Genomic DNA, 25680 nt, shown 5'->3' with positions numbered 1-25680 from the left:
CTGTGGGGCATTGCCCCGGCTTTCTTCAGGACCATAGACAAAAAGGCTACTGCAACTATGAATAATGTGTTGAGTGAAAAAGACAAATGATGTACTAAGAAAAAAGTTACATATCTACCAGGAACCATCACAATTGAATGCCCACTGGAAGGAGAGAAGAACATCTTCTTCCTAGAAAACAAAAATGTTTTACAAAAACACCATATTACACACAAACAACCGCATGAATACACAAAGACCATACAAAGCACACCTGCCTGAATATTTTGCATTCAGCGTTATATAAACACGCATAATAGCTTTATCACCATGAAGCATTTCCTCACGATGCTACTCACCCAGCTTTGTGTGGGTGAAGACCTCGCCTCACCCGGCCAAGATTCAGTTGGCAGAAAAGTGGTAAAAAATAATCTTTGAAATAGCTGGTTACTTCTCCTCTCCAGAACGCTTTACCGCTAACATTAATAAATCACAGGAGTTGTCCATACTCTGAGAGGAAAAATCGTAACGTTGTGTGATGTGTTGACTGAAGCCTGCAAGCAATCTACGGGTTTAGTAAATGTCTTGATGGTCCCTGATGGTTTCAATCCAGATCTAGTCTCTAGCAGGCAGCCAGATATGACCACACATTGGCAGGCTGAAGCAGATGGAATTTTTCACATGTGATCTAATTACAAATATTCATTTGAAACACAAAAATGTTGTGGTAACTTGTTTGAGAGCACCAGGACAAGAGTATTCTACAGGTGCTTCTCTTGGGATCTTGTCACCTTACTACTATACTTCTTACTTAGGCACTGGCAATGGCTATTTTTGTTTCTCTTGCCAGGTACTATTACCTGGGTATTACAGGAAGAGTGGTAGGTCCCTGTCACAGGGATTCCGTGCTCAGACAGAACTGTGCATAGAGGCCAGGAACCTCAGTGAATTAGGATGTCCTCACCTTAGTACCCAAAAATCCCCTACCAGACTAGCAATCAGTGTCTCATTGGTCATCATAAACTCCCAATGCTTAGACAAACCAGAACATGAACTTAGTACACCTCAGGTTACGTGGAACACATGAACACTCTTTCGTTATACAATCATTTCAGTCCAGAACAAGGAGTAAAAGAGGACACGTGCATATTTGAAATGTTTATTCACTAATGCAGTGCTCTCAAGCGCAGTATCTTAGCTAATACAAGCAAACATATTATAAGAAACAAAGTAATCAGCATGCTCACTAGTCCATAGAACACAAACGGTGCAAGCATAGTATTATGCTAAATGAATAGGGTTTAACAAAATCTAATTCTCACCCTCCCTAGCTAGTATATTATATTATATCTAAGAAGGTCTCTTGTGGGTTTTAGCAGAGCGGCCCCATACCCCAAGATCCTAGTGGTTAAGGATCACATCATCAGCAATCAGCTCTCTGCATGCGAAGCACCATCAAGTGTGTTTGTATGCTCTTGTGCAAGGCAATAAAAAACGCGCCTAAAGCCAGAACTTGGCTGCAGCTGCATGTATGTTCTGTCTAGGGACGTGTGAAGATCAGTGCCCATAACAACTACTGTGTTGAGATATCCTTGAAGGTTTCAGCACTCACCGTACAGACACAGCTCGCCAAGCAAGGCTGATATCAGTGTAACAACATATTATTCTCGTATGAACTGAAAAACATTTTACTAGGCTCAAAGGTAACGCAGCAGATGTGTGTCGTGTGCAATAAGCAGCAGAAAGGAAAAATGGCGTTTAAACTCCTATAAAGCTCATGCTAACTTAACACAGTAATCAGGCCACATCTATCCATATATCACCCTCCCTTGATCCGAGCACGTATCAGATAAGATAAGATAAGATAAGGGACTCAATTGTTGAAATCAGAGTTCAATAAAAGTCTCAGTTCGAAATCGAGTAGGTGAGGAAAAAAAGATTTGTCCACATAAAAATCCAAAATCTCACCAGCATGACATTGAAATGTCCACTGTTAGTAAAGCCAATAGGTCTGTATATATAAAAAAAAGTCCATAAAAGAACTGAAAAAGTGTGAGAGAAGAAAAAAATTATGACATCAATGACATCAATAAGAGTCAGCCTAAAACTGAGTAGGCGAAATAAGCAGCAACCGCTTCCAAAAGGAAGTCACTGTTATCAGCCGAAAACAACTCAGCCATCCAATTAAGTAGAGAAAAAGAACATACATGCTCTTCAATTACCGGAGCCTCTAGTACCATCAGAGGACAACTCAGTGGGCTCCCAATGAAGCTGTGTGCCAAGAAATCTTGCGCCGCTGCAAATATATTCCAACGACCCAGAACTCCATGCATCGCTGCAAAGGCCATAATCCCTCCGTCAGAACAAAGCAATTCATGAGCAACTCAGGGACTCATGAGATGATCATAATCCACTTCAGGAGACACCAAATTGCAGAGACACAAATCCAGGGCCCACATGAAATCACAGCTCAGGCAATGAAATACAGGCTGGACTCAGGTGAAATAGGAAAATCCAAATGATAATCCAAATGATGCACTCAAAGTGGCAAGTGGCAGCAACCCATAGTATTCAAGCATCCTGTTGCGAAACAGTGCTAACTGCTCCAGCTCGTTTGCGAAGACAGGACGGACATCCATTTTGCAATAAACAAAACAGTAACAAAAAACCAGCAGCCAGTGCCAGCAAAACAGGAAGTCCACCAAATAGACCGGAGAATATCGAGTGAAGGAAAGCAGGAATGACTCCAAATATTTTAGAGAAAGTAGTCACTAAACCACCGCTTACTACTTTAAAAAAATTAGCCAGCCCCGAAGTGGAGGAAGCATTAAAGATTGTGTGAATCAGCTCACCAAAATGTAAAGGAAGGTTAGTATTTAATAAGGCATGCACTTCTGTGCGGGTGTTAGCTACGTGAAGGACAAATGTTTCGCGACCAGATGTCAGGGCAACTTCTTTTTGTGACAATAAGGCTCTTATTCTGCTCATCTTTTTGAACTCTGACTTCAAGGCCGGACATCTAGGCCAGATGGAAACATCCAGGTTCCCATGCGGGGGTGGATAAAGCACATTCTTACAGCAAACGACACGCTCACTAACTGTAACAACGTAAGCTATGCCTTTCAATAACCCATAGCAATCCTCATTGTTTAAAAGTAAATACCTCCTGTTAACTAATAAGGTAAAAGTCGGGACTATAGCAGGCACCGGTGTACCTTTCAAAACACATGCTAAATTAGGGCGGTCCTGGTTACATGAACCATGCAATTGGATGTGTCTACACATCAACGAGTGATCTGGTGTTTCCGTACACTCATCTCAATTCAGATATACCTCTTTCCCGTCCCTAAGGCATCTATAAGTGAAAGGGAGCAACCAGGCTTCATGCAAGTAGGAGGTACCGAGCCGCTCGTATCTGCCTATGGCAAAATACTTCATGCAATTTGAAAACTTAAAAAAGCACGAAAGGTAGAGTAAATAATCTGTGGATGAGCCACGTTGCAGCTGAGGCTTCTGCCACTGAAAAGGGCAAAGACTCACACCTTCAATGTGCAATTTCAAAAAAGAAGCATCTCTCATGGAAAGCAAACGTTGTTTCTCAGTCAAATTGAAGGGTGCAAACAGAGAGGAGACATTAACATAGGTCCAAGGCACTTTTCCATGTTTCAGCGTCTGCAAGGTCCACGCAAACTGCATAACAGAACGCAATTGATTTTGACCATGGTATAAAACAGACACTTCATCATTTCCAATTTCAACAACAGATGAAACAATATTATCTAATGTGTGAATTCGGGAGGAAAGGATATTAATGCTGTTGTCCACAACTGCAAGCACTTTTTCTAAATTAGCTTGGTCGATAGCCCTAAGGCGGGTAGCCGCCTCAATCTGTGATGTTTTCCACAGTTCATTATAAATGGCATCGATCCATCTCTTAGATCTACCGTTATCCGGGCCCTTTATGAAATCATTCAAGTCAACCTCGTTGGTCAGTTTAGATAAATGCAATTTAACTGACTCAAATGTAGAGTGCTTGAGCCAATTCTGACATATTTTGCCTACAGAATAAGTGGTAACAGAATGGTCACTCTCAAAACGGGGATCTACGCTGACTTATGTAAAACCCTCAGCTAGGCCCAAAAAACGATGCTGGCATGAGTTTGCACTTCGGTGCCATATTAACCAACCCTTGGGATCCAAACTGGAAATGTTAAAGGATGCATTTAGCAAAAGGGTTTGTAATTCTCCAATCGAAAATTTAGTTGAGTTTTTCCAACCCGAATATTCTTCCAAATCTGGGAAGGAAGGAGAATTACATTTTTTAGAAGTAGCCATTCCAAAGCATGTTGTCTGTGAGATAGTAGAATTCAAAAAGAACAAATGATTTGGGATGAGACATACACGGTGCAAAGCCTCATTGCCTTGTACCTGCCAACTTTTAGAACCCCAAACTAATTTAAGGTCAATAGTTTCCTTCCACAACTCGTAGCCACCAACTGGTCGAGAAAGGACTTCAAATACAGTAACTTAGTATCGGTAAGTCTAACTTTGGAATTGGATTTGTCTGTCATTTTAAAATAAAATGAAGCGGGATTGGACTGATTAAAATCAGTAAAATATGTATGCTTTTTCAAAAATGTATCTGAGCTGCCTCTTAAAGGAGCAGGACAATGTTTCCACTGGGTATAATTCACAGTACTCCTCCGAGAATTAGTTTTGTGCAAGTAGTGATTGCCAAAATGTTGGAAACAAAACAAATCACCATAATTAGCAGATTCTAAATATAAATCTTCAGCATCAAAGGCAGCATAATATTTCGAATCGCCAAACAAACCCTCTACGGCCCGAACTTCCCAATCATCAGAACGTATATTTTGTTCAACCACATCCCCCATTATAACTCTAAGTACAATAGGAACATTAACAACTTCAGTCGGGCCATGGATTTGAAATTTAACTGCATCCCAGACTATTCCATCCAGCACTGGCCATGCAGTGATGTTAACAAAGGCCAAGTCTCTCTTAAATCTGTGTGCTGAATGTAATGAGGAGTGAGGAGCCAAAGTTCCATTCAGATGTCTAATGCATGTTCTCTCCTCTACATAATGTCCATTGACAAACCGTAAAAAATAAAACACAAAACCAATTGACATAAAAATATAGAGAGCAAAAAGCCTCAGTCAAATGTAAGTCCAAGGGGGTATTACATTTTTTTTTTAAACAAAGTCGCATATTCACTCAGCCTTGTGGGCTTCTCTGATGCACGTGAAACAGTGTCAAATGAAAATCTGGATTCTGTGGCTAAACGAGTTTGCAAATCAGGTCGACAAATCAGATGGATAGGCGTAATCTGTATCATCAAGGTGAGCACCAGGCAAAGCACTCAATAAAGAACTGGAAACTGCAGGCATCTCGAGGCCATCTCCGGTATACAAACCGAAGCAGAGGCCAAAACAGAATTTCTAACCATCGAAGGACATGAGCCTGCCGGTGTCATGCTAAGAAGAATCGACCACTCTTTGGATTTTGACATTGTCAATGGAGATATACCTGTTCTCCTTACGACCTGGAAGAGGTGGTAAAGTTATTGTTCTTGTGCCCTTCACTCCAAGCACGGGAACCGGAGCACGGTATGAGGGACCAAATTCCTTTTTGTTATCGATCTTCTCCCGAACCAGTTCTCCAACTTGCGGTAGCCAGCCAACTACCGGGATCTGCAACGCATCATCGGATGTGGAGGGCAAATGTTCCTTTGCAAGACTGTCTCTGGTCTCTTGTAGAGTCTGTAAAACATGGCAATGTTCATCTACGTCAAAGGAGGCGCCCGAACCGACTGCGTCTAGACAGTCAAGGTCCGGGACATACATCTTGTTACCAAAGAGCATTTCGTATGGGGTCCACCCACCCAGAGACCTTCTAGGGAGATTATTAAGAGCACGCTGCATGCCATTGAGGTGGGCCAGCCAGTTTCTGACAGTGCCTATAACTCGAGCTGTCAGTGATTGCTTTAAGTCACGGTTCATTCGTTCCACAACACTATTATCCTCAGGTCGGTATGGAGACGAAAACTTGACTTGGACCCCCATCGAACTCATGGCATCCCTATACGCCTTAGAGGCGAAAGCAGGACCCTGATCCGAATGGAAGGTACCACAGGCAAAAATCCCTACAAAGACACGCAAATCCCTGATGACAGTCCGTGAATCAGCGCTGCGATGAGGCCAGCCCCAAACAAAGCGGGGGCATGAATCAACTGCTACCAAGATGTACTTGTACACAGTATCATAATAAAGAGGACCGCAGTGATCCAAATAAACAAAACCAAACGGTTTATTAGAAATGAACAACTGTGTTTGGGGTGGAAGCGTAGCAGTTGAAGGCTTAATCTGCTGGCAAATGTCACATTGAAGGACATAGTCACGCGTCTGTTTGTACAGTCCCCGCCACTAGAAACGTTGTTGTAACTGAGACACAGTAGCTGAAACGCCCGCATGCGCAGATGCAACCCCTTCATGGGCCGCTGCGATCAGTGTATGTTTGCGATCAGAGTTGGGAATCAATCTCTCCCCAACTTCAGGTATTTTCACATATGGAACCTTATTGGGACTTAAGTGGTATGTGTACTTCGAAGGGAATCCCGTAGGATATTTATCTCCCTTCTCAGTTGCAGCAACAGCCGCCAAGATGTCATTATCGATCTTACTTTTGGACCGTGTGACTGCTGCAACCAAATATGTCAATACCCGCTGATTTCGCTGCTTCATCAGCAAGCGAGTTGCCAACAGCGTGGACTCCCACATGCTGGTGACCGAGAGTATGAATTACAAACACGAGTGGTAACTGCTCTTTTAGCTCAGCCACTCGGTCCCAGATAATTTTATGTTTTATTGTACTACCCTTGGAATCACGAAAATCATTCTGAATCCAAAAGAACAAGTTCTCATTATAAGACTGGACACAGTAGTAAGAATCACTTACGATAAGTGTTGTCACACTAGGATCAGCGTTCTCCAATGCAAGCATCAGAGCACGGAGCTCTGCCAATTGTGTGGTGCAGTCTCCTAGAGTCTGCGTGTGCATGACTCTGGACTTGAACTCGTCATTCACCATCGCACCTACCACAATGGCGCATGCGGAAACGTAGGCGTGTTTAAAACCATGCGCAACCTGCGCTGAACCATCAGTGTATATGATGCAATGGACATCCTCCAAAGGCCGCATAGCCAAAGGTGCAGGATGAACAAACTTATATTGCAAAAACTACTGCGACCGTAAGGAGGCGTCAAAAATGAACGTGACATCCGGAGACGTCAATGATGCCGCCCATTGAATCCACTGAGGGTGCAAAGCTTTAGAATTTGGTACACTGGCTTTCGTAACAGCTTCCAAAGCAGGACACGGGTAACAACCAACATGCGTTTTCCCTGTGACAGAGCGCTTTCCTTGAGAATCGCCATCTGTACAGCCGTCAAAACCTCCACAGTGGAAAATCGCATTTCAGCCGAAGTGTACAAGTGTGACTTGTAAGCAAAAGGTACTGTATCTCCCTCGTTAAAAGTAAGGTACGTGAAACCCACCGTCCCAGAGATGATTCTTATCACCAGGTTGGTGTGATTATCACGAGTCAATAAGTATTTAGAAACGAGCAGATCAGCCTGCAAAGATTGCAGTATAGCCGAGTGCTCAGGCAGCCAGTTTGATTTCGTAAAATGTGGTTGTATCAAAGCATACAAAGGCTTGATACGCTGGGCATAATCGGGAATGTATGTCCTCCCGAAATTCAAAAATCCCAGCAAAGACTGTAATTTTTTCAGAGTTGTTGGAGCACGCAATTGTGCGCATTTCTCCTAGAAGTGAGGAGCCAATCCTCGACCTTCATTGTTGAGCTCGTAGCCCAGGAACAACACTGTGTACTCTGCAATGTGGGATTTAGCAAAGTTGAATTTGTAACCGAAGTCCACAAAGCTACAAATCAAGCGGTCAACTCGACACAGATGCTCCCACAGTTCATCATCCCTGAGATAAATGTCATCCACATATGAACAGGCATCCGGGTCAACTCTCTCTAAGAGAGAGACTATGCGGGCAGCAAACACTCCAGGAATATTCTTGTAGCCCATCGGTAAACGTTTGAAATGTTTTTGGACACTGCCGCAAGTAAAGGAGGTCCATTGGGAACTAAGAACATCCAAATGGTGGGCATAAAAACCGTTGGAAATGTCAAGCGTGGTTTTAAACCGCTTATGCACGAGACTATCCACTAAAGCAGAGCCATGAGTATTCTGTACTGCACAGGTACGGCAATGCGAGTTTAAATGGCGGTAATCCAATACCAAACTATATGAACCATCAGGCTTGGTTACAGTAAAAAGAGGGTTATTCATTGGTGACACGCAAGTTTCAATAACACCCTGATATTCCAATTGTTCAAGGATTTCTGCAATGGAAGACTTTGCTTCACGCTTTAAGGGATTTTGAGGTTGAGGCTGAGGCATAGACCGTAAGGGAATCTCGTGGTGTGGGGAAAATGTATCCCATCCACAGTGAGTACGGTACAGAGCCGGCGCAAATGCCTTAGCCCACTCTTCTGCAAAATTCAGCGCATGCTCCTTCGAGACTGTGTGGGCGAAACTAGGGAGGATTACCTCCTCCCCTCTCGGAGCAGTGTCAGCTGTCTCAACAACAGCATAACGGTCAGTCGCTATCACCTTCAGTAGTGGACGCAGGGCCTCCCGCACTATGGTAATCTCTGCTGCGCTGTCCAGCAAGGTCAGAGCCCATATCTGATTCTGAAGCTGGGTTCTCACTATCTGTGGCATATCTGTGTGCTGTTAAAGCACACAGATATGTTTTTGTTTTGTTTATGTTTTTGTCCACTATAGGTGTGGCAGGGTATACTCAGACATGAGTCCCTTGCTCACTGCACTATCAGGATTCAAGCAAGCCGGGCCGACGACGGCTGAAATGCCAGAAACCGGTCCCCGGAAGCTTGTCTCCTTTCTGGTGAAGAATTGGCTTGGTAGTTTAGCCTGCCCTGTTCCCATGATGCACTGGGCCAGGGACAGACTGATTTGCATATAGCCAGGTTCTGAGCTGGGATGGTGCAGTGAGCTAAATAACGGTGATGGATCAAGCCCTGATCTTTGGACTGGGTAAGAGTGGTCTGCTTAATTCAGACACTCTGTTCATCACCACCCCCTTTTCTGAATCGTTTTTGGCCACTAAAGGTGTGGCAGGGTATACTCAGACATGGGTCCCTTGCTCTCTGCACCATCAGGATTCAAGCAAGCCGGGCCGACGACGGCTGAAATGCCAGAAACCTGTCCCCGGAAGCTTGTCTCCTTTCTGGTGAAGAATTGGCTTGGTAGTTTAGTCTGCCCTGTTCCCATGATGCACTGGGCCAGGGACAGACTGATTTGCATATAGCCAGGTTCTGAGCTGGGATGGTGCAGTGAGCTAAATAAAGTTGATGGATCAAGCCCTGATCTTTGGACTGGGTAAGAGTGGTCTGCTTAATTCAGACACTCTGTTCATCACCACCCCCTTTTCTGAATTGTTAAAGCAGCGCCTTTCTTTTTCTGAAACTGGGGTCTCTTCGGTGTAGAATCATCCTGTTTGCCTTTGCCGTCTTTCGGGCTGGGCTGGTCATGTCCTTGTTGGCCACCCCGACCCCTGCCGCCTCCTCCACCACCTGTCGAAAGGGCCGATGTTTCCTGAAAAGAACGAGGAGAGTGTTGGTCAGAACCCTGAAAACTATCAGGTGATTTTATCATCGCACGATCGCGCAAGTCATAAACACGTTCTGTGGGTGTAGGCAATGGAGACACAGGATGAGACTCCTTTCAGCTGTTGCTGTTGTTTTCCCTGTTTCTGTTTTTTAGGCCAATTTTGTTTTTTGGACTTGGGCTGGTGGACGTTTTCCGACATCTGCCCTTGGGGTTGTTTTTTCTCTCTAGTAGAAAAAGGATTGAAGACCCTACTATTGCGGCCCACTGTTTTATAAGCCACCACACTAATTTTCACCAACTGTCGAGGTTTATCGACATCGGGAACCGCCTGCAAAGCATTGGCAACCTGTAAGTTTACCGCATCCCCCTTGACATTAGCAAATATGAGATCGGAAACCACATCAAAGGAGCCACAAAGGCGCATGCCCAATTCGACCGCAGCCTCCGGTCCGTGGTCATCCTGAACACGTTTAAGGACCGTCAGCAGGACAGACATAGACGGAGTGCCGTAACACCTTGCGTAGACCGCCGCAAATATTTTACCCCAGGACTCACAGTCACCGATTTCGGGGGTCAAATCCTTAGGCGAGCTAATTGTCAGAATCCTGTGTTTCTCACCAGGAGACGTGTTAGGAAATACTGCTTCCAGCTGGTCAAACTTTTCGGCAAGCCAGAAAGAAAAATCATCCTGTGCTTGGGGACGCTTGCCCATCACAGCGTTGACCATAACGGGACTGAGCCTCATTCCGCCCCGTCGGCAGGAAGTGCCGCACCACCCGTGGCCCCGCCCGGGAGATTGCGGGTGATGTATTGCACTAACGACCTAATCACGCTAATTGCGACAACATGTAGTCATCTGATCTCAGCCACGGCACATGCTCCATGCTGAGGATGAGGTGTAAATCCAGCCAAGACAGGCAAGTTGCGCCTGGAATGGACAAAGGACCTAACCTCGGAGCTGATAATGAATGGGGATGCTGCCAAGTATCAATAGGAATTTCTTGTGCCCTATACGGAGTATACTCATTTGGCACAGGAGTGGGAGTGTACGTATGGAACACACCTGAAGTTCCGTCCACAGCCGGGAAGGTCACCCACGAATAACATATTTCGTAAGGGTAAGCCACCTCTGCACTCACCACCATTATTACTGCCATGCCATTCACGGGAACATTATAATTTTGCAAATGATTGAGCAATGCGAGTATGCTGCGGAATGTCCACCGCGGCCATAGTGACACAGAAAGAAAAAGGTACAAAGATAACCCTGTTGCACAACTGGGTAGCAATTCAAGGAAACCGTTTAGAAAGATTCAAGCTTGAAAAAGACCTATACTTAAATAGGTAGGTTTGTCCGACACCACCGTTAACTGGAAACAATAGTGAAGGTGTTAAGGACTAAATGATGTACAACTCAAGTATCACGCTATAAGACCACCAACGATCGGGCGCCATGTTGCAGGGATTCCTTTCTGCTGCTTTTTGCACACAACACACATATGCTGCTTTACCTTTGAGCCTAGTAAAATGTTTTCGGTTCATACGAGAATAATATGTTGTTACACTGATATCAGCCTTGCTTGGCGAGCTGTGTCTGTACAGTGAGTGCTGAAACCTTCAAGGATATCTCAACACAATAGTTGTTATGAGCACTGATCTTCGCACGTCCCTAGACATAACATAAATGCAGCTGCAGCCAAGTTCTGGCTTTAGGCGCATTCTATATTGCCTTGCACAAGAGCATACAAACACACTTGATGGTGCTTCACATGCAGAGAGCTGGTTGCTGATGATGTGATCCCTAACAACTAGGATCTTGAGGTATGGGGCCGCTCTGCTAAAACCCACAAGAGACCTTCTTAGATAAAATATAATATACTAGCTAGGGAGGGTTTGAATTAGGTTTTGTTAAACCCTATTCATTTAGCATAATACTATGCTTGCACCGTTTGTGTTCTATGGACTAGTGAGTATGCTGATTACTTTGTTTCTTATAATATGTTTGCTTGTATTAGCTAAGATACTGCGCTTGAGAGCACTGCATTAGTGAATAAACATTTCAAATATGCACGTGTCCTCTTTTACTCCTTGTTCTGGACTGAAATGATTGTATAACGAAAGAGTGTTCATGTGTTCCACGTAACCTGAGGTGTACTAAGTTCATGTTCTGGTTTGTCTAAGCATTGGGAGTTTATGATGGCCAATGAGACACTGATTGCTAGTCTGGTAGGGGATTCGTGGGTACCAAGGTGAGTTTTGGGACATCCTAATTCACTGAGGTTCCAAGCCTCTATGCACAGTTCTGTCTGAGCACGGAATTCCTGCGACATGGCGCCCAATGTCGTTTGGTATTGGATTACCGGCATTTAAACTCGCATTGCCGTACCTGTGCAGTACAGAATACTCACGGCTCTGCTTTAGTGGATAGTCTCGTGCGTAAGCGGTTTAAAACCACGCTTGACATTTCTTAAAAACCTTCCATTCCTTCACTTTAATGAAGTATATGGTCTCACACATAAGCCCTGACGAATGCCTGAGCTCTATATAGATTGTCAGAAGGGCAGAAACATGTCAACAACTCAGAAGTACACAAGGGCCGTTAGACCCACTGACGTCCTCTGATAAATACTCTTATGGTATTTTTTTAAACAAACCTAGAGTACCACTGTAAAAAAGGACACTGTGTGGTCTACACTAGGGTATATTTAATAACACCAACTGGTTCTGATAATTTTATCCAAAACTAAAATAATTTTTAAGAGCTCCCTCAATATAGCTCAACTTGAGGTTGAGTCCACCCTGGTTGTACCATATCACTAGGGTGGGATGAGGTAGTCTATGATGAAGCATGTCACATTACATGAGTGACCCCACTTCGTCCAATTTCTAAAACTGCCAGTGGCTTGAGTAATAGGTAGAGTAGCAGGGCGACAGGTTCCCAAGAGAAGCACCTGTAGAATAACTCTTGTCCAGGTGCTTTCAAACAGGTTACCACACCATTTTTGTGTTTGGAGTTTACAGAGCTTAGGGCCTCCCTCAGCCTCTTTTTCTCCCATTGTATATGCGCTAGTTACAACTATTGCCTTATGAATTTAATCTTGGTCACTTTTTTGGGGGAGATATGTAACGATTTCCTAGCAAAGGGCCATGTTCTAGCTGGATGCAAAAAGCACTGATAGTACCAATGCTGAAGAAATCGAATGTAGATCTGGATGCTTTGCATATTTTTAGGCTAATTCCCCTCCTGCCCAATCGTGAAAAGATATTAGAGAAACAGGTACATCAATGATTTTCTTTCTTTCTGGATCAGATTCTTGACCGAGTCCAGTCAGGCTTCCACAATCTCATACCACTGAGACAGCATTGCTGCCATTTCTGGATGACCAACGTTTACCGGTAGACAGAGGCACCTTGTGCTGCTTGACCCGTCTGCCTCATTTGATAGTCACATGCTAGTCTTCTCTCCATATTGGAGGAAATTGGGGTTTGTGGGAAGGTGCTGCAGTGCTGTCAGGCTTACCCTGAGGAAGGGTACCAAGCAGTCTATCTATCCCCTTACATTTCAGACTATTGGTCTATAAAACAATGTATTACCCAAGGGTTGATGTTAAGCACAACATATTTAACATTAAAATTCAACCTCTTGCACAACTAATCCAATCATTTGGTCTCAGCTGTATAAACTATGCCGATGAAACATAGTGGGTTATTCCCATGGCCAAGCTTGCCCCCAACCCTTGTGAATCCTTTCATCAATGTTTGGGATATCCTGTGATATCATCTTTGCTTAAAGGTAACATCTTAAAATTCTAATCTGATAAGGCTTCTGCTTGGATCCTTCATTGACAAATTAACTATCTTACCTCTACAAGCTTTCTTCAATTAAATACTTTAAAAAGATCTTGCCATACTTGCCAAAAGTGTCACATCAAGTTGCCCTACAGGCACATTTCCTAAATCATGAAAATCAATTAATAGTACTCAGCACTCCAAATAAGATCGCAAATACAATATTACTTCTTATGTAATGAGGATCGATTATCATGTTTCAATGAAATAGCAGAAGAGTCTTCTATACAGTTTGTCTTCAGCTCTTCATTATTCATAGTCTCATACAATCGTTTTTATTGTAGCCATAGTCAACATATGGTGTCCCCCTTGGGACTTCTTCAGTGGTACAAGAATATATAAACACATTGTTTACAATACATTCATATATTTAAAAAACACTAAGTACAATTTAAAACCAATCTCCCAAAACCAACTCTGAAAATGATTCCCAGTTTTAATGCACTACTCACAGTATTAAGCCTCTGCTTAAGAAACACAGAGAGTTCAAATGAGTTTTGATATTTAAAATGAAGTCGTATGCAAAGTTTCAAGTAAATGTATGAATTGTTAATGATATATTCACCTGCATAGTCAACAAAATTTGTAAATCCATCACCAAAACAACTTAATGCTTGCCCATCCTCAAATCAATTACTTATTCAAATCATGTTACACGTATTACATATACAGATTCGGTTCTTTAACATTAAAATCCCTGGTATCATTGAAAATACGTCTCACACCCTATCATCTTCATGTTTGATATCCTTAAACATATACATATATGTATTATTTAAAATTGTTCTAAGGTATTTTAACTTCATGTGCAATGTGGTTGTGATAAATATACCTGAACATAAAAGTATTTTCAAAGTTGTTGTAAAGTTATATTCTTAGGTAGCTATCACAGGGGATGTGGTCACCATTGTATGAGCATACATAATCTGTTTCAATTTAAAATTGAAACAATTTCTCCTTCCAACTGCATTTGATGATGTTAAAACAATGGTTTTTACTCTTCGAAAAGGTTAATTAATAATCAGCTATAGTCCTAATAATATAGTAACATTAGAAATCATACGGTAGTAGAAAGTTTTGATATAATCCTTGTGCACTATTTGCTGAAGGTAAATATCCTGAATGAAGGTGGCCCACTTAAACCTGAAAAATATAGCTAACATCATACCAGGTAATGTGAAAGATCTGACCTTGCATGGTTATACCTTCAGAGAATATTATGAGGGAGCTCTCTGGAGACGTTGTGACTCTTCTTCTAAAGTGCCATCTTGTACAGAATGCACATCTCCCACAGTACCTGAACAAGAACAAGCACAATTTCCTTCTCCTGCTTGTGTTAGACCACACAAAGGATGAAGTGTCACCAGTGCCCACTGTGATGGCTCTAATTTCCAGCACTGCAACCAGAAATATATTCTGGCTGCAATTACAGTCACATAAAATAACTTTGCCTTCATACTTTAAACAATCAGAACTCAAAAAAAATGTGTTGCCCAAATTTATAACCAACAAACTTTGGCGTCCCTAATTGGTCTCCAATTCAGACACAGTTTTGCGGCGCCTGGGTCTGGAGCCAGCCGGTTTTGGGACTCACTCCTTCCGCATTGGGGCTGCGACAGCTGCCGCCTAGTTGGGGTGGTCGTGGGATAGCAATCATCAGGTTGGGAGGTGGAAGTCGAGGTGCTGTGAGCGGTATGTGTGGAAGTGAGATGTATGTGCAAGCGGCCTAGTGGCTGATTTTTGTGGTTTTTAGGCTTGTTCTAACATATTTCTCTTTCGTAGGTTGCGTGGGTTGGCCGGGGGCCAAGACGGTCACCTGGATCGTGGGGCATTCCTTTGTGCACTGGGCGTCTAAGTACTCGGAGCAACAGGTGTACGGCCGTAACCTGGGACTCAAAGGACAACAACATGAGTTGCACTGGTGGGGAAAAGGGAGGATGCAATGGGGGGCCCTATTGCCTTGGCTCGCAAAGATGGTTCCACAAAAAGGGTGCCCGGACTTACTGATAATCCGCTTGGGGGAGAATGATTTAGTAAAGCTGTCGGGTTTGGGGCTCTTGCAGCTGATGCAAAGGGACTTGGAGGTGCTAAAAACAAGGCTTGCAGGTACTTGCATAGCCTGGACTGAATTTGTACCCAGGAAAGTATGGAGGGGAGCAGTGAAACATGGGGCCCTTGAAAATGCCCGGATGAAGCTCAACAGAGCAATGAGACTGTTTTGTGGGGACAAGGACATAAAGGTTATCTCTCACCTGGGTCTACGACTGGAGGAACCCCTACTGTTCAGGGATGACGGAGTGCATCTTTCACGTTTGGGGAATGTGTATTATATGATGGAGATGAGGGATATGGTCAGTAAGTTGTGGAATGAGGCGATATGGTGTTGTAGGATGGTGTGAGTGAGGTATGGTAGAAAGATGCACAGTGCGGGTCCTAAAGAAGGGTGGGGCAGGTAACCGCCCTACAGGGGGTTCCCTGGTTGGTATTACTTTGGAGGGATAGGGAGGTCAAGAGCGGGCGCACCCATCCCTCGGGGGGGGGGGGTTTGAATGATGTGGGGAGCTGGAGGCATGACTGGAATGGCAGAGGATATTGGGGTAGGATGCTAGGTGATTTGTGGATATGGATGAGGTACGGTATGGGTATGGAGTGGTTGGAGACATGAGGCAGAGTGGGTGAAGAGTGTGAGGCAAGAAGAGTTGATAAGGGGTTGTTATTAATGTTGATGTTATTGTTATTGTTTAGTTGTGTAGCCTGGTCTAATAAATGGCCTTTTACGCTTTAACACCTGTGTGGTCTGTTTATTTCGCGATGCTGGGCCCCGGGGGAAGCAGAGTCACAGACTAGTCTTCCCCCGGGGTCATTCGCGGGAGACCAGGACTAGCTAGGGGTGAGAGGGTAGAGTTAGAGGGTGAGTATAAGAGTGCAGGGGAGGAAGGCAACTTCCTCTTCCTGCACTTAGCACCATCGGGAGGGGTTTATAGAAAGGCCACCCACCCACCCTGTAGTTCATAGGACTTGGCTCAGGGTTGGCTTAGCGTGCCAGTTTGGGCCAGGGCTGCGGGTAGGCGTTACTTTGGAGGGATAGGGGGGTCAATAGCGGGCGCACCCATCCCTTCGGCGGGGTGAGTTTGAATGATGTGGGAAGCTGGAGGCATGACTGGAATGGCAGAGGATATCGGGTCAGGATGCTAGGTGATTTGTGGATATGGATGAGGTACGGTATGGGTATGGAGTGGTTGGAGACATGAGGCAGAGTGGGTGAAGAGTGTGAGGCAAGAAGAGTTGATATGGGGTTGTTGTTATCAATGTTGATGTTATTGTTATTGTTTAGTTGTGCAGCCTGGTCTAATAAATGGCCTTTTATGCTTTAACACCTGCATGGTCTGTTTATTGCGCGATAAACACACTTATGCGCCAAGGTATTTCAAGGCAGTGGGTGGTGACTGACTCTGGTGCGGTAATAGTGCAAGTTCTATTGCCGCTTTGAGAATGAGAGGAATGGGCAATGACTGGTAATTGTAAGTTAAATTGTCACATTGCTATGGATGGTGGTGACTAGCGTGTTTGCCCTTTTGGTTTCAATTGAAAACAATGTTTGTATTTTTGGGGAGTTAATCAGTTGTCGTTAGAATAGGGTGCGGTTGGCTTATTGGGACTGTGTGTTTAAGATTAAAGACATCATTCGTATTTTCAAAATGATTCACTTGCCATTGTTGTAAAGTGAAGTCAAAATGCCCCGTAGCCCTGCAGCTATGCAACTGCATGAAAAATGCAGATAGTGTGTGTGAGTTTATTTCAAGTGACAGCAGCTTATTTTATAAAGAATTTGTTTTTCCACCAGAGTGAAGTGATAGCACTGCTTGTTAAAATCAAAGACAGCGTTCATTATCCATGTTTATATTCTGAAAATGGAAGGCATGCACATGATGTAGAGTTAGGTAAAGTGCCCTTATAACTTACATGAAAACCCACCATTATGTGTGTGGTGTGTGGTTTGTTTTGGCGTACCCTTATAAGGGTTTGTGTTTGCCCCAGAAGCGGTCTGTGCAGGCAAGAGCGGTGGCGCGAGGTGGGGGGTATTTCAACAGATGACACCAATGGAAAAATAAATAAATAATTAATTTTCTAATAATACAAATTGAAAAGCTGGCTATAAACTTGTGTCTGGGATCCCTTCTTGAAAAAAATGGAGGGCTTCTATGTCCAATCTATGTACGGTTTTAAAATACATATTGACTGTGAATATTCTTCACAGAAAAAAATCCACATTTTAAAGAGTAATCCGAAAACCCTATAGAGCGTGGAAGTATTCTTCTCAATGTTCCTGGATAGGTTAGATGAAGACACAGAATGATCCCAGGTGTGGACTCTTGGGTGTCATCATATCTTTTTCATATGCACAGTGCTGTCCTCATTTGAGTTTATGCAAGTCATAGACTCGTGATAAAATTTAGGAGTATAAGTGTGGCTTGGAAACTTTAATTATTAGGTAATGTTTAGATCTTTAGCAGGAAACTGCTGCCCAAGGCATATTTTCATTAAGGCCTCCATGAATTGTTTTCAAATGCTAAATCCAGCGCGTCTGTAGAAGGATTTTATCACAATGGTTCTTAATGTAGTCCAAGGTCTTTAGGGTTTTTAGAATGGTGTGGTTTCACTCCCCTTTGATATTATGGTATTACGACAGGAAGCTGAGTGAGCCTCCACTTTCCTTGCTTCTTTCTGCCCATCCCTTGATTTTCTTTGTGCTTTTAATGCTTGCCTACCTTCCTTACCCTGCTGGTCGCTTCAAACTGTTGCAGCCAAATCAAATATGCCTACTCCATTACTACCACTTCTTCCTGCAATAAAACCCTTCTATCCTTTCCGCCCAATAGCTCTGATGTGTCAAGTTGTAACAAACAGTTAGACCTACTACAGTGCACTTTTATAAGTAAACAATGAGCAGGCACCAGTTATTTGCTCGTTCCTTGAACCAGCCAACTAACACCTTCCCTTCTGATGGCCCATAACCCAAATATATTATTCATAGAAGGAAATGATGGCAGCTTGCCTGAAGTCGTTATGGAAGTCATTAACCACGTTATAAAATGCAGGACATCTCCTCTCTCCTGAAAACGTTCTTTAGCAAACGTCCCTCTTCTCTTTCCAAATTATGACTAAGCATGAGCCAAGTCTGGACACTTAACCCCCTGACCTACCACTACCCTTGCTTCTGTGGCTGTACCACTTCCCCGAAAAACCTGGGGGTGGGGAGGAGAGGGGAAGAATACCTTCATTACTGTCCCGTGAACTCCATTATCATACCTTTAGGAATGCATAATAACAATTACAGGTGATGTAATGATGACCAAATACAACTGACAAAATATAACCAGTAAATCATAAGGATTACATAATCTAACCTCAAAAGACATTTGTAAATTCTAGAAAGTAAGGAATAGTAAATATGGTGACTGGCTTTGTACAATGTTGGAATTTCAAGGAGCAGCAGGATGTAAAAAATATTTCACAATGTTCTTCTACTTGCCAAACAAAATAAGTCCGGGTATGGGTATACTGGATATGAAGTATTATTTTGCAAAAAAGCCAAAATATTTATTTGTATCACAATTTTGTTTCAGCTTCTGTTGTTGTATGTAAAATGCTAATTTGGATATTACACATGTATTTCTTAACAAAGTATGACTTTTTATGATGTTAAAGCAAGCTATGCAGTACTGAACATTATAGTGAGCCTAGCGCTTTCATTTTTGAGCATTATATTTGTTAATACATTGTTGGTGAGGGATAAGCTCAAGTTTGAGATAATTATGGCATGCTGTCTTAAAATCATAACTTACAAAAGGTCAGCACTGATGATAATGAACTTTATGTATTCATCCGGATAAGTACATTTTTGAAACAGCATCAATTTATGTTTGACACTTTGTGAGTGGCAATATGAAAGCAACATGTCAAAAGATTTACAGCCTTTCATTTTTTGGGGAGAACTGTTGGATAAAGGAATAGTGTGCTTGTTACTTTTTCAAAGATGAGTCAAACCATATTTCATATGTTCAGAACCCAAAGTGTAACTATTGCTTTTTCAACTATCTGATACAAATTGTGCCTACAATAACCGCAACAGAATAATGTGTGTCAGTGGCATAGGATGGCATAGGTTGCTCATCTACATGAATGGGGAACCTAGGAGCCCTTCCAGCATAGTGCCTCCAGCACATGGTACATTGACAAGGCCCTGGAAAGACCTGTCCTCCAGCCCCACCTCACCTGAGCTTTGCAGATACACAGCAGCCCAGCATGACTGCCTTCCACTATCCTATGGTCCTACCCAAAAGCAGAGAACCAAAGACTGGGGAAAATTGTAGTGACCGTGCCTTCAAATATGAAGACATGGATAGTGGAAACCATGAAGGGGTTAAACTTACATTCTAGGAAGGGACTACTTCAACCGTCACTAAACATCAATCTCTGTAATCAGACTGCACCTTGCTGTTCTGTACATGCTGGATTGGGTCACTGCAAGAGTTTAAAAAGTTGAATATGTCACCATAGGCTTTGAGCAGACTTGGGGGCAGCCCAAGTTATGTCTACCCAGGCTGGGAAAGAGGGAGTATTCAAGACAACCAGGCCTCACATTTTAAGGCGCAGGCTAGGGTTGGGAAGCAGCAGAGAGAGCTCTGGATTTCTCCGGCAGAAAGGAGAATCCCTGTCGACTCAGAGAAGGCTTGTAAGCAGGCAGTTCCAAAATCAAGATTCCATGTATTGGCCTAGCCTGGTTCTGAGAAGGACAAAGTGAGTGATATTTATAATGGGCCTCAAATGGACAATGGGAGATGTATGATATAATGAAGACACACTAAAGTCCCTGATAAGAGCTTGCTGTCCATTAGTTGTGACTGCTTTGCCTCCTTTCGATTGCCCAGACCAATATTAGTACAACACTAAAGAGGGAAGGACATATATAGAAAAATGTGACAAGGCACTGCACAATTCTGCAGGCAACTGAGTTGGCAGGAGGTCATTTCTACTTTGCTCCTCTGATGCCTTTGAGGCATTCAGCTAAGCAATTGACGGGTGATGGACTCCTTGGCACCAAATCCTCATCCTCCCCATCTCACCTCTGAAATAACTGCACTCTGTGCAGTCAAATTTTCAATCAGTCTTTTCTCATAGCCAACTTTCCTTCTACATCTCTACTATCTCTTACATCTCCTACTTTTCCTTAACTGCCTCTCTATCTCTATAGGCCCCCTGTTCCTGTGCCTTGAAACTCTTTCATTTGCCTATCTTGCCCCCTCTATTAACCCAGCTTTTCAATTTGATCTGGATTCCCTTCTTTCCCATCACTACTTTGGGTCTCACTCTCATTACCCTGTTGCAAGTTTTTGTCGAATTCACATTCATTCCCTTATTTCTCATGCTACTTTTTATACTAAATTGTTTCTTGCATTGTGTTCATTTCTACCTTTCTCACGATACCTAAATCTTGCAACTCTGTTCCCTGCTCCTTTTGAAACCTCAAAGCAACCTTCTTGCTGCACGCATTCTTTTTTTACTTCTATTACTCACAGCATGCTCTTAGATACTATTCTAGGAAGACTTATGAGCCAGGATTTCTGGAGATTCTAGTGTTGAAGTCCTAACAATGCTTTTGTTTGCTTGCTTATAATGGTTTTGTAATGGATTCTTTGCAACGGATTGCCATGCAACCAAATATTGTGGTAATGTACACATGGTGAGACCATCCTGTTGATGTGCACTGTGTAAAATGAGAAATATAATAAATAAATAAAAGACTTGCAGTTTGCTCCACTTAAGTGGACTGACTCGCCATTTTTCACTCAAATTAACAGTAGTCGACAGCCAGCTCTGTCTTGCCAGACTGTCCAAGTGAAATCCATGGGCATTCTGGCATGCACTGCTTTATACATTTTAAAGTGTGTTTTTTTCACCTTGAACCTCACATATTTAAAGGAAAGCCCTGGAGGAGGACTTTAGCTGAGCGACAGGTCAGACTATATGGAAGAGAGTAAGAGTCAATTTATTGAAAAAGAGAACTGTCCAGCCACAGGAAATGTCTTACAATGAAATACAGTTGGTTGGATAACATTAGTTTTGCTGCATTGAAGATGGAGCAATGGAGTTATCTTACACTGAAAAACAAATAAGATCTGTTTATGAATGGCAGGATCGACCTTTTTTTAATGTACCAATATCATCAACCTGTCTAGGAGAGCATGGGTTTAAAGCTCAAACTGTTTCAATTGTGCCCCAGAGAATTGTGTCTGTGAGATGCCCTTACAGTTTTTGTGACACTAGCCACCTATCTTGGATACTAATCTCTGTTAAAACATCTGTGTCGCAACCCTGCCATGTATCCCTTGAACAAAACAACGAACAAGGGCGTTGACTCACCTACAGTAAAGCAGAGTCTATAAATATAATCAACAAAGAGAATGCTAGTACTGAGTCCAATTCCAAACCAACCTTTTCGTTTATGAAGCTAACAAACAATCAATTATTAGCCATATATTGGAATTTATCCATCAATATTTATTTCTTTTATAGAAAATGTTTTGATCAACACAACCACAATTAAAGCTTTTGATATATATATGTAAAAAACAGTCAGAAAATGATAAATATGAAAAAAAACATACACTACATCAGTAGACAAACGATTGAGACATATATTCACCCTCTCTTGAACTTCATCCGTATTCCATTCATACTTACACTCCTTTCAACTTACGACATACCAAACATATAGCACAATAGACAACATGGGAAACAGAATAGTCAGTGACCTAAACCACAGACCGCACAAAACATTGAGCAGCGGCCTGGTGTGTGCACCCTGAGACCCCTGATTCAGTCAGCGGTCACCTGCACGGATACAATCCCTCCGCCTGAAAAAACAAACCACTGGCTTGCATTTATATCTCCCACCAGGCTTTTTTCAAGCCCCTTGACTGACATTTTCTACACACGGCGAGTTATTGCGTCTCAAAACAGTTTTTCCGGGTTACATGCCTATACACAGCCCTTTTGCAGATACCTTCTCCTTTCTCTTGAGAACTAATATCTTTGAGAAGCCTTGAACACTCAGATTTTCTGTCTGGTCCTGATGAGAATCGGACAAAGGGTCCGGTTCGAAAGGCGTCGACCTTGTTTGTTTGGGTTTTCTGTCAACATAGTTGTATATATTAGTGTGAAAAAGATTTCTATATATTTGGTATCCAGAGAAAATTCTTTCTTTCATGTTTTTGAACAGTCTTTGGATTAAGTCACTGACTATTCTGTTTCCCATGTTGTCTATTGTGCTATATGTTACTTATCTTACCTTATCTTACTTTGTGAATGAATGGGAATTAACCTAAAGAATACAATAATGTTTCTTCAAACCTGTCAAGCAAATATTCATTTCAAAAATGGTACGTTTTCTTGACCAGATACATTGCCATACATCGTTTTATTTCAACAATCTTCCCAGCAGCAAACTTTATTGGCCTTATGAGCAGAACTGTTTTTCTGGATGAGCTAATTGCCTGATATGATCATTCTGATGAGAGGTTCACATCTGTTAATGATCCTAGAAGTCACATATCTATATTGTGTTCCTTGTCCGAATGGCATGCTTGTTTTGCAGTAAAGGAATAAACATTTTAATTGTTCTGTCTATAGTTTTAATAATGTCCCCATCTTTTCACGTGCAGACCACACAACTCTGACAAAGGTATTTCTGCTCCTTCCATTTCTAAGACATCTCTTTGTGATTTCTTTAAGACTAGAACTTTGCTGAACTAAAATATTGAGAGTATTTCTTTGTATAACTTTCAATCACTCTCTCTTTCCTGTGTCCAGGTTTGTGCTAATGTGTATTTTAATTAGACATTTCCCTCCTCACAGAAAGACCTATTTACAAGGTCCAACAGAGATTTAAAGCACAGGTTGAAGATATTACTACAATTGTGGCTGTTCCCTTTTCACAAATGCGATAGCAATGACTGACTGACTGAAGGTATTTGAAGAGCGCACTACTGCAGAGGCGTCTTGGCGCTAGGTGATATGCAAAAACAGTAGCCGACATGTTCAGGGTTGGGAAAAGAGCCATATTTTAATTTCCTTCCTGAAGACAGATCTGTTTGGCAGAAGTCTCAGGTGCGAGGGGAATGAGTTCCAAGGTTTGGATGCTAAAAAAGAAAAGTGTTTCCCTCCACACCTTGCTCTCTTTATCTTTGGGAGTCGTACCAGACCAAGGGAGGCTGATCTTAAAGATTGTGATGGTACATATCGGGAAAACAAGGATTGCACATCCTTGGCCCCACCACCAATTAGGGGATTTGTGCACCAGACATAGACTCTTAAAATCAACACATCGACGCACTGGGAACCAGTGAAGTTGCTTTATACTGGTCGATGTAGTTTGATGTTTGGGTAGTTTGAGCAGTACTCTAGCTGACGCATTCTGAATTGACTGAAGTTTGGAGAATCGAGCAGCACCTGCTCCTAGAAAGAGAGTATTTCCTCAAGGAAAGCGGGATAAATTGGAGAATCTTGACTTTTAGCATAAAGAAGCAAGCTGATGAAACTTGGTTAATCTGAGGAGCCCATGTGAGGTCTTTGTCAACCATAAGACAGAGGTTCCTGGATTTATTGACCAGAGTCGGACAGATAGCGGCTGCAGTTGGCCACCATAATGGTTCCAGACCAAGATTTTCTGGCCAAACTCCATCACCTCGGTTTTATCTACGTTCAGCTTTAAGAAATTTGTGTTTATTCAGGTCATCAGGGCGGAAATACATTTGGAGATTTGGGCTGTCATAGCATCCACTGACTGTGTTACCGACACTATAAGCTGTGTGTCATCAGCGTATGACGCCAGCGTAAAGCCGTAACTTTTAATTAGTCTAGCCAGACGGGCTACATATATATTGAAGAGCGTAGGGAATAAGGCCGAGCCTTGTGGGAGTGTGAATTCCTCGGACCGATATCCATCCCGAAGAATCACTTGTTCCCTAGACGATAGGAAGGAAGAGAGGAGGGCAAGAGCTGTACCACTGATACCTACATCCTGTAGCCTTTGTATTAATACTGCGTGGTTCACGGTATCTAAGGCTGCAATCTATACAGTGATATGACTGAATGGAGCACGAGGAGAATTGCTACTAGACAACCAATGAATTTAAACATGGCAAACACTAGCTACAAAAGAACAAATGCTGAAGTGACTGTTTTATATCACTAACAGAAAAAAATTGTATTTGCAATAAATCAGATAGAGTGGTGTATTGAAATATGCATTGCATGTTTATTAGCAAGCATACCCTGACTGTTACATGTCATAATACTGTAAGATGGTGAGGTTTGTTTTGAAAGTTAGCTTTTGAGGCATTTAAGAGTATTTGAGGGATGCTAAAAGAAATTATTGAAGTGCCGGTGAAATTAACTAAATATTTTCTAAATGGCAATGCTGACAATATTGTTAAAAAGTAGATCAAGTGTTATAGGGGTACTCTCCTCCCAGAGGTGTGGGAGGCACCCCAAAAATGTTTACGTTTTTTATTTTACAGCGTTTTATATAGTGTAAACTTGACCTGAATCAGGTATCAGAGGGCTTTACATAGCACCTGGTGCATTACATGAGGACATATTCTTTTTTGTTAGGCAATGGGGAGATTAAGTGATTTGCCATGATTTGCCATGAATCACAAGATGTTCAGCGTCATTGCTGAGACTCGAACCCAGTTCCCCAGAATCGAAGTTGACCACCCTAGCCGTTAGGCCAACTCTTCTCTGTTCTTTCCAAAACGACCCAAAATATGGTAGGGGCTAGCTATGAGGGAACGTAGGGCCACAGGTAGACCTCTCTCTGCTACACTTGTAGATCTGAAGTGAACTTTGATTCACAGCCATGAACAGTGGTTAGGTCTAGGAGATGATAAATTCTGATGCTACATTTATTAGGCGGAATGGTTTACGGGGTGATGAGCAACTGGCATATGCATTTTATGACTCTCTTTGGAAATATACTAATATGATTGTCTAAGTCACAAATTATTGATCCTAGAAGGTGCAGTAGCCTTTAGTTAGCAATGGCTTTGCTAGCATTATA

Source organism: Lissotriton vulgaris, chromosome 1_1 (genome assembly GCF_964263255.1).
Source record: "Lissotriton vulgaris chromosome 1_1, aLisVul1.2, whole genome shotgun sequence".
NCBI lineage: Eukaryota > Metazoa > Chordata > Amphibia > Caudata > Salamandridae > Lissotriton > Lissotriton vulgaris.
This window is presented reverse-complemented; position numbering follows the sequence as displayed.